Consider the following 15,904-nt stretch of genomic DNA (forward strand, 5'->3'; position numbering starts at 1 on the left):
CACAGACAAGAAGGGCTCTAACATCTGAACAAAGGCAACACTTGGTAATTACTAGAACTAAGCACATTTCCAACGTCACTGACTCTTGCGCTGTCAGTGCATATTCATTTCAAGAAGAACAATGTGCTGGGCTTGCATTCTCTCTCCTCTTTTCATCAATCTGCTAACGTGTTCAGAAAAGGTCTGTTCCAAAAGCCTGCATTAGAGGTGTATTAATTTTGAGCTTGTCAGAATGACTGTTTGCGCTGGAAACAATTCTACAGGTTTGTGTGCATCACAAATGAAACTAAAGTGGTCAGAGTGGCTGTAAGTGTGCTCTATTCTGATTAAACTTGGGTTATTTCCAGCTGAACAGGCAGGGCTTTACTGGGGCTCACTCTTTCCCATTCATCTTTCTGATTTTCTCCCCTGTAACTACTTTTATTCAAAGTGTAGAAGAAGTTTAAGGAAATTAAGCTAAACATAATAGGAAACAAACATTTATTTTGGTCTTCCTTGTAGACAAATCGTGTACATGTGGTCTGGCTGCAGATCCTGTGGCTCTGTGTGCCCAATCACAGCCAGTACCAGCATAACTCAGACTTGGAATATTTCCATGAAAGATTCATGAATTCAGGAGGGAATAATCTGAGGTGAACATCACTTGGTATAAATCCGAATATTTTTCCATATCACTGTCAGCAATATGCAGATGGCTCAGAAAATTGAGAAAAGACCCTGTGTGTATTGAGAAATGTCTTGATTCTTTGGCTCTGAGGACAATAATGATTGCATTTGCCCATATTCTCATTTAATTAGCAGATTTACAAAGCTGGGCACCAAAGGACTCAAGTCCTTATTTACCCCCTCATGGAAGCATCTAACTTCCCAGGGAGGCTGAGAAATGCCAGCTCCCACTGGGGTCAGCGTGAGCGGAGGATGCCTGACCTCCTGATACACCAGGCAGCTTCTTCCTTGCCTGCTTAATGCAGAGTTAAATGCTGAGCATTAAACACACTTTCATGAGATGATGCTAGTCTATTTTTTTGAATTGATTCCTTTGAAGACCTATAGGTTGAGAATGGGAAGGGAAATTGGTAATGGAGCAAAAATGACTGTGATTGAATTGTATGCAGCTAGAGCCATGCATCAGTATAATGAGATTCAGTCTTGTTTGGTTACAAACGCTGGAGACAGAAGCAGAAAATGTGATCCACCAAGCCAGCTCTCAGGAAATGAGAAACAATAGAGTGAGGAAATCAAATTTCAAACGGCAGAGATATATTTATCGAGTTTTCCTTAGGATTTTTTTGCAGAGGTTTTCGGCATTCTTGGTGCAGCTTTTTTTTTTTTCCTGTATTTTTTCAGTCAGCCGACATATGGCTGGAGGATTAGATCACTGCAAAGCACTGTTATTTGTGACCCATTTGTTAATGCGGGGCGGGGGTCACTGAGAAGAGATGAATGTACTTGTCATTGTTCAGTGCTTCTTGAGTGCTGTTCCTGTTGTCAGTCACGCCGTGGCCAGACATTTGGAACAAACTCATTAGCTAATTAGTGGTGTGCTCAGCACCGCGTGGCAGCAGTTGCTGTGTGGGCGATGTTCACGTTATGGCAGTGGAAGGCCCTCCTGGGGCTCCCTGGCAGCCACGTGGCTACATTGGCTCGGGGGGTAGCCATGGCTGGGGCAGGCTGTGCCTTGACTGTGCTGGGAGAGCCTCCTGCGCGCCCAGTATCACGCTGCAGCTCTCTCCTTGTCTTTCTGCTCCTTGCAATGCAAAAGACCCTTTCCTCCCACTCGCTGCCTCCATCTGCCTTCTCCATGCAGACTGCTCTGCTGCTGTAGCAGTTACTGGGGAGACGCCGCGGTTATCGCCTTCCGATGCTGAACTCATTTTGCAAATAATGGCCTTGAACTCTGGCTCTGCCAACAGGGCTGAAATGTGTGCTGTGAGCAACTTGATAGAAGGTCACGGGTCAACATCCAAGGTGTGGTGCAGCCTGTTCAGGGAGGACACGACTAGGATAGAAAGCTTGCCAAGCTGGCTCCTGGGTTTAAAATCACAGCACAACTAGCAACTGGCTGTGGCTAGCATGCAAGAAGAGTTTTAGATCTGCTGCAGTGAGTCTGCACCCACTGCAATGTCCTCAGAAAAGTCCCATTGCGGCCTGGGCAAATCTCCTGGTGCAGCTGTAGTGATCTGGGGAACCTGGGCAGCCTAGCATCAACACAACTTAAGGTGTTAACACAACTGTAGTTAAAAAAAAAAAAAAAAAAAACCCTTAATTTCACTAGGGCAGCTTGTTTTGCCTGTACAGAGTGTCTCGATCAAGTTGACAGAAAATACAGTAGTGTTGATACAGGTGTGCCAGCTGCAGGAGTTCTCTGCTGGGTTTGTTTATTTGTACGCTGGAGCTGCAGATGCAGCCCTGGAGATGCCTGGGATGGAGCTGGAAGCAGAGAGGAAGCTCACACCTGTTTCTGAGAGATCTGTCCAGAAGTGAGAGGAAGTTAAGCAGGAGAGAAGGCAGAAGGTACACAGTTATTCTGCACATTTTACTTTAAACCAGAGCATTCTTCTCGTTCTTTAGAGCTGTCAGCACCTAATCATTAGGATTAATGAACATGCACAGAAACATTAGGTTTCCATCATTGGTGTTTTTTCTAAAGACAAAAAGAGGGAAGTATTCTTTCAGCTCCTGCTGATAGTGTCAGATGCTTGCAGATGCTTTATTTTTTTTTTTCACCCAGAATTTCATTCTGCTGAGCTCCCCTAGCTCCAGGTTAACAGCTAAGCCATATCACAGCTAGCTGCAGACTTGGCTTCCCTACTACCAGATGGTATTTGAAGCATTTGGACTTGCAACATTTCTAAAACAAGTTGCTTTTAATGCAGCTTACCCTGTGCTTTGCTGCAGTCCACGTTCTTCTGTATTTAAACCTTGATCTCTCTCAGATTGAGGTCAGTGGGAATTTTGCTACCAGCTCTGAGGGACAAAGTTCTGGGCTGTAAGTCTGCAGTGCTTCTTTCCCTTGGAAAGCAGTACCTTACGAACTGGGTTTTGCTCTGTTTCCTTTGTTTCATTGTGTTTAACGAGGCAAGATTGCTCAGGAATTTGGGTTTTAAATGAGCAGTAGTGCTACCTGGAGCCAGCTGTAACGTGTCCCTCCCGGCGTGTGCTGACCTTTCCTGTCTCCAGCACGGCCACGTCCCATTTCCTCGAATTGTCTCACAGTTTTACGATAGGAACAAACACTTAGAGAACCACGAGGAGATCACTGACCTCCTCCAACCCGTGATCTTGGGTGCTGTGTCCCCAAAAAGGGAAGATCATGAGCTACAGACTGCCTGGCTCCTGTTACCACAGTCATTTCTGCATCTAGCTCCCCTCAGTTGTGACCATGAAGGTATCAGTACAGCCCCCACCTGCGAGGTCTCTAAATCAGAAAATGCCATTTTAAATGTTATTATTTGTTATTATATTACCTAGTCCAGCATCAGGAGGATAAGAATGGTGAATTGGGATGGTTGAAAGAGACGGTGGCCACCTCCTGAGGAGGAGGGGATCGCAGTGACCATGGAGGTCTCACTGCAGCCCCCGCATTGTCACCCTGAGGCAACCCTAAATACAAAAATGCCATTAATAAATATATATATATTATCGTTAAATTTGACATGAGGTCAGTGGTGAACATGGATGGTTGGAGGTGACAGCAGCCACTTTGGGGCCTGGTCGCCTCACAGTGAGGACCACGGAGGTCTCATGCAGCCTCCCACTGCCACCCTGAGATGTTCCTAGATCCAAAAAAATGCAGATTAAAAAAAATTTATTATATCACTACATTCGGCATCAGGGGAAGGATAAGGGCGGTGAACACGAGCGGCGAACACGGGTGGCTGGATGCAATGCTGAGCGCTTCGGGGCCTGGCCGCCTCCTGAGGAAGAGGAGGAGGGGAGCGTGGGGCCCACAGGGCGCGAGGCCTTCGCGCTGCTGGGAAGGAAGCGTCGGGCCTGGCTGAGAGGAGGCACTGCAGGGCAGGGCAGCCCGCACGGCGCGGCTGCTGCTCGCGCTCCGTCTCCCACCCCCGCTCTCTCCCCGCCGCGCCCGTCCCGGTGCCGCGCCTCGGGGGCGCGCGCGGCCGCCGGTTCCGCCTCCTCGTCCGCCGCCTCCCCCCGGCCGCCGCCATGTTGGATGGTGCGTGTGGGTGTCAAACCCAGCCAGAGGCGGCGGCGGACGGGCGCCGGGACCCCTCCTGCGCTCCTCCCGTTCCCTCCAGGTCAGTCCGGGACCGCGGGTGTGCGAGGAAGGGTGGCGGGAAGGCCGCCCACCCCCCCCATCATCCCTTCCTTTTCCCTCAGCCGTGCCCCTCAGCGCGGGGTGGGCGCGGGAAGGGCCCCCCGGGGCCGAGGGCCTCGCGGCGGCGGGAGAGGAGAGGAGCGGGGCCGGGGAAGGCTGCCGTGTGCCCCGCGGGGCCGGGGCGGCCTTTTGTTGTCTGCGTTGGGCGGTGGGTAGCAACAGTTCTGCCATCATGGCGGGAGGAGGTTCCGGCCGCGCCGGAGCCGGTGCCGCCGGGAGGAGGGCGGCGTTGGGCGAGGGGAGCGGGGTCCGTGCGGGGAACGGCGGAAAGCGGCCCCCGGCCCTGCCAGCGCCGCCGGGCTCAGCGAGAGACCTGCAACGGAGCTTTAATTTTTTTTTTTTTGTTTGATTGAAAATTTCTTCTATTTTTTTTTTTTTCCTGTTAATCCTCTCCCTGCAGTATGTTGGATGCTATGCGTTGGCTTTGAGCAGTTAGCGCGCTGTATATTAATCGTTGTAGCTCGGAATGATATTTCAGCAGGAATCATTAGCGGCTGCCAACAATGAACCTTCCCTATTTTAAAGCCGTAAGGCACGGTGCTCACAGCTATGTGATCTCAGCTCTGTTCGGCCAAGGGGCGTGCGGTGCCTTCTCCCCTCCTTATCACACATCCAAGAAGCTAAATTATCGTTAGAATTGACACCCATTGAACATGCCTGATGATCCGAGAGGTCTTTTCCAACCTTAACAGTCCTATGGTTCTGTCCTTCTTCTTGATTTACAAAGGAAGTGCCCCAGCTCTACCGTTTCCATCCGGAGGCACAGAGCACTTGTTCTGATGGCTGAGCTGCGCTGCGGATGTTGCAGGCTGGAGGCTGACTTCAGGAGTTCAAAATGCAAATCAGGCCACGGGGTTTGGTTGTATTATTCTCTCCGCTCACATGTGTGTTTTATGGGAATATGGAGCTCTTGCGTAATTCTGTATTTTGTGCGAGGCAAGGTCAGAGAAAACCGGATTGTTAAGGTTTAAAATGCAAGATGTTAGAACGATTTTTGATTGAAATATAAATGTATAATAACCATATCTCTAGCAAAATAGAGCCTGTTTAGGAAGTACTTCAAAATATGTTTGTCTTGGCTGATTCCCAGATACATTATTCTCAAACAAACTCATGTATCCTGTTTCCTCGTGAAGGATTGAAACTTTTGATACATTTTCTCTTGCAATTCAGTGGTCACGGCGCACTGACTAGATAGAGTTTCAGAGATAATCTGCCATATATTAAATATTTAACTGCGTTATCGAAAATTACCAAGTACAAATTAACCCTGAGTATACATTCCTGAAGACGGATTCTGATAAGGCTGAGCTGTGAGTTACACTTCAGGAAGTTTAGCTTAGCGATGCTGAATGCAACTTCCTCGATGTCATGGAGCAGCTATGTGACATCATCCCTCTGTGATGACAGTACTGCGTGGCAGCGCGGGGCAGCAGTTTTTTTGCGTTCTGACAAATGAAAACTAGTGCCCACTTTTAAGAAGTAGAGCATAAAAAGATACTTTTTTTTTCTTCCTCCTAAAAAAAAAAAAAAGGAGAGTTTTTCCTTCAGCAGGAGCTAAATAGCCTTGGATGATGTGTGGGAAAGGGAAGTCCTACCTGGAAGTCACCTGGTGGTCCTGTCCTAACAGAACAGAGACCTGAGCCCTGGCTGTCAGTTTCCTGGTGGTAATGCTGTGGTGTTTTTTCCACGTCCACTATTCTTACAGTCATTTTTAATGAACAGTTGACAAACATCTGATGTCCAGTGCAAGCAGTGCTGTATAACGCAATGCGCGTGGATGAGTTGTGTTTGTACTGGCCGCGTTATTATTTAAATAACTGGTTAATCACGCTAATTTTGTTCCAGCTGTCAGCCAGTTGATTGCTTCAAAGTTTAGAGCTTTTAAGAAGCCTCAAATCTTGGATCACTGCTGGGAAATGCCAAAGGCCTAATTTGTTACTTCAGAAAAGTGCTGATAATCTTGATTGAGGAATTGGTGTTTTTTTTTCCTCCCAAGGAATAATTAAATTTTAATGTCTTAGGAGAAATATCTTACTGATTAGCTGCGATGTACGTGATGCTGCTCCTGTGTAGGATGGGGAAATGACTGTTGCTTTTGTCTGGTCTAGAATATAACATACTCTAAAATCTTTGCGTAATGACTAGTGCTCAGGAAATGACTTTCCAGTCTTCCAGTGCCATATTTGCAGAGTACTAAATTGTCTCTTGGGATCTTGCTAATAGAAAATGAAAGGTGTCTGGTTTGTATGAATGCCTGTAATGTTCTTTTTCCACTTTGTCTTGCTCTGATTTGTGCAGGGAAAGTATTGAAATGTACCAGTATCCTGCTGTCTTAAGTGCTTCAAAGAGCAGTGTTTTTTTGTGCATTTCAGTAGCCTAGCTGCTCATTAAGAAAGCATGAGGCATGGTGGAGGAGAACAACATGTATGCTGTCCTCTGGAATAAAACCTTTTGGGTCTAATTGCAGGTCTGCTAGCATTGGTATATGTCAGTTTGGTTACATACTGGTATGTGCTGAATAGCAACCTTAAGAATCTCAGAATTAATCAGTTTTGATGGCTGGCATGGGATTGCTTTCCTTTCCCATGAGGCCAAAAAAAAAAAAAAAAAAAAAGTAGAATGCTTGTATAACAGAATAAGTGAATTGAGAGGCTGTAAGCTTCAGGGCGGATCTAGAACTGGATGGCCATAGCTGCTGAGCCTCTTGGGAAGTGATGTAGGAGGCAGAAAGTTTCAGAAAAGCTGGTGTTGCTTGTTTACCAGTTTGCAAGTTACAGCATTGCCTTGGGTTTTGGGTTTTGGTAGATCTTGTGGTCTAAACTGTGATCAGGCAAAATAGTTTGGAAGTAATTAGAAGTTTTGGGCAGTTTTTAAGTAGGTAAATGAGATTACTGAGGTTGAGTTCCTTCAGATTGTATTGTATATGTTTAGAATTACCACATGAAGTGCAGTGCATATAAATATCTAATATTTGAATTTATGTGAATGATTATACCATTAGAAAAGGGGTGTAAAAGTATTTGCGTTCTCTAGTCCCAACGCCCTTGCCAACTGTGAATGTTTTATCAGAATTTGGTTTTTAGTTCACCTTTACGCATTTTTATATGGAAACATTACTTTGAATATTTTCATTTCAGTAATACTGTGTTTAGTGAAATGCTTTTCTCTTTGTAGATAACTATTAGCTCATATTTCTATATGGTTACAAAAACTAAACTTAAAAATGGATCCCAGCATCAATGCCCTGCACTGCGTTAATTGTTAATAATGTGTATATCTGTTTTCATGTCGCTCAGGGCTGTTAACATAAATACCTCTGCCTAGTTCCTTCCCAGCTTGTGTTGGAGGTCAGGCTTGGTGTGCTCGTGCTGCTCGTGCCTTGCCCTGCATGCTGACCTGGCAACACCGGCTCTTTCCAGGTGGGAAACTGGAACACGGTGCAGAGCTCTGGCATGAGCAGGTCCCAGCTCCAAACCGGTCCCAGAGCTGTTTGCATCCTGCATCCCAGGCTCTCCTCATCCTGGCTTTACAGTGGAAGTGGCTGCTTAAAGTTCTCCAAAATCTCCGACACGGTACTTCTGTTGTCCTGGTGCACGCAATTTATTTTCATTTTATCTAATAGTTCTTCCACGGTTAGGAATACAGCTCCCTGAGCTGTCTGAAGTAATTAGTGGGAATTCTAGTGCGAGACCTTCTGATACATGCAGTTCCCTTCCGTGTTGTTGACTGCTCCTGTCTCCTCTAAGTGCTGTTTTATTAATGTAGCCTCCAGTTGCTGAGTCTTCAGTCATGTAGCAGTATAATAAATACTGAATTTACAAGGCATGGAAAGTAAAATGGTTCTGGAGGGTGGTCTGGACGGGATGCAGTCTGCCTCTGTGGAAGTGGTACAAGCCCATCTTTTGTCTTCTAAACTTCTATCTCCATGTACTTTCTTGCCCTCATGATTACCTTGCACTTTGCACACATACGCCCATTTTATTGCTTATTTAAATAGATGTCCTGCTTCCTGTCTCTCCTAGTGTCATGTATGTTCACCATGGCTCAGATGTGATTACCTTTAGACCCAATATTTTGTGGTGTGGTTTTTTCCAAAGGGAATTTCTGTTCTTATTCCTTCCAGTAAAATATTAAGCTGTGAATCATTTGCTTTTTTATGCTTATAAGGTATCGCTTAACGATGCTTTTACAAATTAACTGATACTATTTTATTGTTTTGTTTAAATTGTGAAGCTGCATACTAGTTTAAAAATATGCTGGGAACCTTACCTGGAGATGTTTTATGTCCAATCCGCAAGATAGGAATCAGAATCCTTGTCAGTTGTTCAGTGTAGCAGTAGCTGAACTCAAGGCCAGTTTCTGGGCCTGTTGCTCTAGAAGTGACTGCTTAGAGATGGACAGTGCAGTCTGAGGGTCGTAGTTAAATGCCACATCTGTTCCTCTAGAGAAACTTGGTTGCCAAACACTGAGTTGACTTTGCTTGAAGAGACATTCCTGCAGTTCTGAAGGTGTCACGTCATAAGGTAACGTCTCCAGAATCAGACCGGTAGTGTTCATTACTTAAGAAGCAGAAACCCAAGTGGAGTGAGCTCTGTACTTTGGTTTGTTGGCCTGATCAGTTGGGTTGAGTTTTGCCACGGAGAAATCCCCCAGTGTACGTTGTGCCCATGCTGGCTGGAGGCGTGAGCGTGGGTGACGGAGGTGATGACGATAATGATGTTAGAGATGTTCTTTATTTTTTTTCTTGGTTTGAACTCACGTTAATTTCTAGACTTAACATCAGTTTAATAGTTTCTGAACCTTTACAAGGGCAGTGGTCTTTTCCTAGCTTTACTAGAACAAAGACATTTTAAGAATCTTAATAGAGAATCGTATAATCTTATTACAACTGCTCCTGTTTAAATCACTTCCTTGTACTTAAATAACAATCTGTCACCAGCTATTTCTTGATTGTAGTTTTTGTCAGATGGAATTTATCCCCCTCTGTGTTTTTGTTATATTTTTTTTCTGATTGTGCAACCCTTAGGTTGGCAAGCAGTTTCTGTCCCAAGCAGTTCTTCTGATTTCACTGGGACTGATTGCATGAGCAATTGCTCACTAGTGTAAGGGTTGTACAGTTCACAAATAAGAGCTTTGTTTTTGTCCTCATGGACAAAACCCACAAAAATAATAGGTATGCAGTTGTGATATTCCTCAGGGAGAGGCAAAACAAAGTATTTTAAAAGCAACTTCCTCCCCTGAGACGCAGGCACGAAGACTCCCTCGGACGTCTTTCCTTGCAGATAAGGAATCTGTACTGGAGTGCTTAGTTGTGTGTTGCTAACTGGGTGAGCTGACTTGAGCAATGTTTTGGTTTGACCATTCTCCTGATTTTTCTTACTTCTTTTTGAAGCAGAAAGGATTTTCTCAGTCAGTTCTGTTGACCCAGTTGCTGCTGCCTTTCCGCTAAGATTGAACTCTGCAGAGGGATGAGGCTTGTGACTACAGCAGTAAGACGCAGATGTTTGATCCAGCCCATTCCCTAACCCTATAAAAGCAGCAAAAACTTAAGATCGTTAATTAATCCTCGTCCTTCTGTTGTAAATAGAACTTGTAATGTGCCTGCCCGCTCTCTGATTGACGGCCAACCATGCTGTCCTCTGTCATGTGGTGTATGTGAAGGAAAGTGCTCAGATTATTATTTGAAAAACAGAACTTCAATGCTTTTAATTATTCAGTTAGCTAATTAATCAGTGAAACGTGTTACCAGTTGGTGACGTTGGTGGAGTGTGAGGAGTTATGTCTGTTTAGGGAGAGATTGGAATCCTGCATTTCCAGCAGCATGCAGATCCAGGGGAGGTCTGTACACTGCTCCTGCCCAGGTATTTCATCATTTGATAAAACCTCTTTGTACAAAAGCCATTTGAAAGCATAAGACTGCATCTGTTATCTGATAAAACATTTGCCTTCCGAGCATGTACTGGCTTATTGCATGGTTTTATGATTGTTTCTTGTAATGCTGTGCTTCTTGCAGTGATTTTCTTTTTTTAATGGCTCGAAATGCTTATCGATGATGAGAAGCGTTGCTGTATTGTTGCTGCTGTTGTTGAGCAAAGTTCAGACGAGTTACATTTTGGCTACCAGTTTGGGAGAGCGTTTCTCAGAAAGGGAAGATAATGCCTCCATTGGAATGTGTTTAGATAAACAGTGTGACACCAAGTACTTCCCTCGTTCCAAACACGCAAACAAAGATTGGAAATCAATATTGAACGTTGCAGGGACGGTTTTTGAGAATGTCTGTAATCTTCTCCTGCTGTATTCTGAAAACACAAATTTCTGTGTGCTGCTCAGAAGAACAGGAGGACGTTGCATTGGACTGCAGCTACGCAGCCCACTTGTTCAGTCCTTTTTCATCAAAAGAACTGCTTTCTGAGGATGTTTTTTAAAGATTGGTACTTGGGGGATGTGTCTAAAAGATACTTGTTTGTATGCTTATGGCTCTCTTGGGAAGAGTTAATAAGGAGGCAAAGTACAGAAAGCTTTGTAACAGGCCTTGTTTGTTTTAGAATGCTTGAATTTTAGGGAAACTGGAGGATGAATGTTTTTGTGACAACAAAATCACTTTAAAACTCACTTTTAAACTTTTATTTCAGAGAAACACTGAGGTATATAATTGAAGGATGTGGGGGTGTTTTTAAAGTCTGCTGAACTGCTTAAGTGTTGCATTTAAACTTTACAAATCACTGCCCCTTTTGTGAGGCACGGAGGCACACTGACACGTCTGGAGAGGCACTCTGACACGTCTGGCTTTCTGTATGTTCGACGGCGTGGGGAATAATCTCCTTTTGCCTAGCCTGCTGCTTTAAGCACACTGAACAGCATCACTGACGTTTCTGTGTCTATCTTCCAACTAACAGCATCTGCTTATTTCTAATTTCCCAGTAATATGAATACGTGATGCCTCCAAGAGAGTACTTATAGATGCTTTCAAAAGCAGAATGTGGTTATGTATCTGCAACGTGCAATGCTGAGAAGTGCTCTGCGTGGTGGTAATTCTGTGCTGACATGGCAGGCTGCTGCTGAAGCACTGAGGGTATAAAGAAGGACTAATTGTTGTCGGTTGCCTTCATTATACCATTTTTAATACACTTCCTGAGGGGGTTTCTGTTCTGAGGTTATGGCCCAGATCGTGCAAAGCACAGTGTGTGCTTCCTTGCTGTGGACTTGGGGGTCTGTGGGGCTTGGGGCAGTCAGTGCCAAAAACAACACATTGGGCTTTGGTACTCTTAGCTTACCAGGTGTATGTGAAGGAAACATTCTTGAACATCCTGAATTCAGTGTCTTTGTTATGTGTGTGCCAGCACAGAGCTGTGTCTGGATGCCTTGGGATAGAGCCAGAGTTTTCATCTTTTTTTTTTTTTTTTTGTCAGCACGGATAGTGTATATAATGCACAGTGGCTTTTCCTGTCTCTGGAAATGCTGATTTTTGATTTTATTTTAAGAAGGGATTTCTTTTTTTCTAATTCAGAAGAAGAATACACTTCAAAGGAGGAGGAAAATCTGTTTTCCTTTTCTTCTAGTCCATGCTTTATAGGAAGACTTAAATACGCCAGCAAGACTTGTGCTGTGCTTCCCCTCCAGCCTCAGAGCACAGAACCTGAGCAGATGAAGTCGGGTGGTGTCCGAGGTCTCTCTGGGATGCTGAGCCCCATGCAGCAGTGGTGTGCAGGGTGTGATCCCACTGGGTCCCTTCCAACTCAGGGGGCTTTGTGATTGTGTGATTTTAAATGCCGTGGAGCTTGTGCTCTATGAATCTCAGCTTGCATTTTGCCTAAACTGCTGTTTGAACCATTTTAATAAAGTGCAGTGTCTTACATTTTCTCCTTTCATGGGAAAGCAGAGTAAAGGAGAATTAAGCACCACCCGCTGCTTACATGCTAAACAGATGCAAATAGAGTCCCCTCCCTCACTGTTGCATCCTTTCTCCTTACGGGTTGCCACATTGTTTTGATTAAAGCAGTTCCATGGCCAACTCCCAGCCTGGAGGGCAGGTGAGAGGAAAAGTCCCTGATTGCAGCTCAGCTATTAACATATCTTTTGGAGTTTGTAATGTCGTCTTTTCACAGAAAACAAGGTGCCAGGAGCTTCAGAGAGCAGAGCCTTGTCAGAAAGGCAAACATCAAAGTGGAAAGAAAAGATGAGTTTATTTAAAATGTAGTAAAAAGGCTTAAAACATTCATGCTAACCTATGAGAGCTATTAAAAATTTTAAAAAGCCTTTGAAGCTAAGCATTAAAGATTTAATAGTATTAATTGAATTAAGCTGTGGGAGTTAAGGTTATGTAGACACATGTGTAAGTGTATGTATTCTAAGGCATTATCTATATTAAGGAAGCTGAGCTACTGAGTGTTGAGTTAATTGTACTTGGTTTGTGAAGGCTACCTTAACAAAATGCTGCTTATTCTGGCCCTTAATTAAGAGTAGATACCATAAAAACTGAAAGTGTAAACAAAAGTGCAATATACCAACTATCATTTAAAAACCTGCAGTGAGACAGAGAAGACCAGACCTGGCAGACCTGACAAGGCGAAACAAGCAAGGTAGTTTCTAATGTGCACTTCGAAGATTATTTTGTTTCTTTATATTATTAAGGCTGATTTTTAATTTTTTTTTTTCTGAAGAATAAATACCATTTCCTTTACTGTTCTGAGAACAGTAAATCGATAGTGCTGTGCTCGGTGAAATGGTTCCTCTAACCCATGAGGTTTACCTTTAGTCCTAGCTGTGAGCGTGGGCATTTTGGTAGTCCGACTTCCATGTTTGTTGGCTGTGTGTTTTGTCTGAAGACCAGCTGATGTGGGGAGCTCTTAGCTTCTCTTGTATTTAGAACTCAGCACTGTTGGGACTACTTGTTGCTGGAAGGAGGTGGTCCCTCCTTAGCTTTGTGAATAGCTAGCAAGGAAAAACTGGAGTTGCATCTGTAGTGCTCTTAACAGTTGCAGTGCTAGCCTGGTGTTGATGGAACAATATGTGCTTTTTTTTTTAGTTTTCCTTTATAACCTGAGAGCTCTATTCTGAAGGCTTAAATGGCTCCAGTGCTAGCAAGCAGGGGAAAAGCCAGGTCCATATGTCATTTACTGGAAAATGAGCAATGAAAGCTTCTTGCAAGCGTCCAGGTGGTCTGGCTGAGGCAGCTGATGTCCAGGAGCGAGTGGGAGCAGACGGATTTCACTGGCACTGTAATGCTGTGTGTAGGGACACAGCCAACCTCGTCAAGAGCGATAACAGGATTGAGGGTGATCTTAGTACATTCGTTTTTCCTCCTTGGGGAAAATGGTTGCTGACAGCATGAGGCGGGTTGTTTGAGCTCTTCTTGCTGCAAATGTAGTTACTAAATGATTCAGCATGATACCGTACCCACGCGTTTTAGCAATATTGATGAATTCATTACCCTTCTGTTAGTTGATGGATGTTAATGGGCTAGAATGTCTTCGGTGCTCTCGGAAAAAAAATGAGAAAATGGAGTGGGTGAGTTTTTCAGTCACTTTCTTGTTCCGTTCATAAATCTAAAGAGGGAGAGACTGCTTTTAATAATGTGCATTAAAACAGTGATTAAAAGAATAATCCACAGGGCAGTGCAGGCAGCCATGGGATGTACAGAAAGTAGTATTACATGATGAATTTATTAAAAAAAAAAAAAACCACACACAACAAAAAAAAACCAAAACCCACTTCTTAAGCTATAATCAGATGCATCTGAAGTATCAGAGGTTTGACTTTTGTATTACAAGTGCTGTGTGTTGCCCTCTGCCTCTGGGGCTCCTTATGGGGTGTGTGGAGTCCTGAGGACGTGTACAGAATGGCTCAATGCAGAGTATTGAAACGGGGGGCTTGTAACATGTGCTCTGCAAGAGCTGACAGCAAGAAATGCCCTTTAATAATGAAACAAGTGCAGATGCTTTTTAGTAACAAGTCTTTGTCATCCTCTGTGTGAAGAGCAAGCTGACTCCCACTCAAAGCATTTTCCATCTAAGTGTCCAGAATAGGTAGAGAGTAGGTAGAGTACTGATGCTGTAGAATAGATTCAGGAACGTGGAGCAGTCATGATGACAGCTGAAAATTGGTGCATGTCTCAGAGGAGAATGTGGGATTCTCTGGCATCTTCCAGCCAGATTTTTTTTCCTAATTCCACAGTAATCAACAAAATAAGGATAAAGATAAAAACAAATCTTTGTGTTTGAGAATACGAGGATCCTTATCAGTGCTTGAATGAAGCAAACAGAAAGTTTTAAGTAGTGTAGTGAAGAAAAATGTAGGAGTCCTTTTATCAGATGGGTTGATTTCTTTTTGTCTTCCAGTGATTTGCTTCCATCAAAGATGAACATAAGTATGTAGGTCAAAATCAGGAACCGAGGCAGCACAGAAGCAGCCCAAAATGCCTAATGAGCAGTGTTTGTGAGTGCTGGTTTGTGGTAAGGATAACCCAGCCTAAGTCAGGCTGCAGACAGAGGAGCAGCAGCCTGGCTGCTTGAAAAATATTTGGGAAACAGAAAGTTTATGGTATGAAAAGATGAGGAGGAACAAGTGTTACGGGACAGATAGCTGAAATCAGTCTGTAGGAACGGCAGGACCAAGATTTTATGATGCTAGCCAATTTTGAAAGGCTAGAGGACCGATTTCTTTTTTTTTTTTTTCCTTTTCTGTGGCTGTCTTCAGCTTGAAACAAAATGAATAAGTCTTACCATTCTGAGCAGCTGGGTGGTAAAAGGAGATTTCCCAGAAAATCCCCTGCTTGCAGTTCTTAAGGTTACCTGCTGAAGGCAAGTCCCAGGGCTCAGCTGCTGCCCTTGCAGCCATTTGGGCTTCCACATGCAGCTTTACCTTTTGCTTCATGAATTGTAACCGCAGAGTGCTGTTGAAGTGAATGTTACTTCCCTCATTTGTATTTCAAAGTAATTAGAGTGACCTTGGGATTAATTCTGACCTGATCCATCAGAAAACCCAGCTCCTCTGGATCTTCTGATTTTTGGCCAAAAGATCCACGCCCAGAGAATTTTAGGTTTTAAGTTTCCCTCTTACTGCAATTTAATTACTCATGAGCATACATCTGCATGTAGCTTAATTTTTTAGGGATAAAGTAACCTTATGTTAATTATTACCAGGGTGTTATAGTTGAATTAAGCCCACGTGTTGATGTTTCAAGAGGAGCGTGCAAGTATGGTGGCTGTGTCGGGTGGCACTTGAGGTTATACCCTGTGAACGGGCACTGATGAATGTGGCTAAGATATTAAATCCAGCACTGGTTTCTTTACAGGCTTGCCATTTGTGCTGGTAGCCAGCACACTTAAAAATGTTACCTGAAAAAGTCATAGCAGTGTCTTGGGTGTCTGCACAGTGATGGCTTTGCAGATCTCACTGTTCCTCAAACAGTTCATTAGGAATTCATGCTGTAACGTAGAAGTATTAATTAGTCTCTCAGCTTCTAGCTTCTCAGCTCTAGCTTCTAGCTTCTTGTAGCGTGGAGAGTTAAACCAGTGTTCTTCCCTAGTCTGTGTCATGATGAGCGTTTGCCTTTGGCCTGTT

The 15,904-nt window shown here is 44.1% G+C and overlaps 1 protein-coding gene across 4 annotated transcripts in view; it reads left to right on the plus strand.

The window, feature by feature from the left end:
- EPN2 (epsin 2) overlaps positions 4,106-15,904 on the plus strand; it is a 40,824-nt gene continuing 29,025 nt past the window's right edge. For 2 of the 4 annotated variants that reach the window (XM_021412216.1, XM_021412221.1), the window contains exon 1: positions 4,106-4,259. The gene's annotated coding sequence lies outside the window, so the exon portion shown is untranslated. Of the gene's footprint in view, positions 4,260-5,932; positions 6,007-7,761; positions 7,915-15,904 lie in introns of those variants that run through there. The other 2 variants (XM_021412217.1, XM_021412218.1) reach the window with 2 other exon arrangements.

The sequence above is a fragment of the Numida meleagris genome, chromosome 13, assembly GCF_002078875.1.
Source record: "Numida meleagris isolate 19003 breed g44 Domestic line chromosome 13, NumMel1.0, whole genome shotgun sequence".
Lineage (NCBI taxonomy): Eukaryota > Metazoa > Chordata > Aves > Galliformes > Numididae > Numida > Numida meleagris.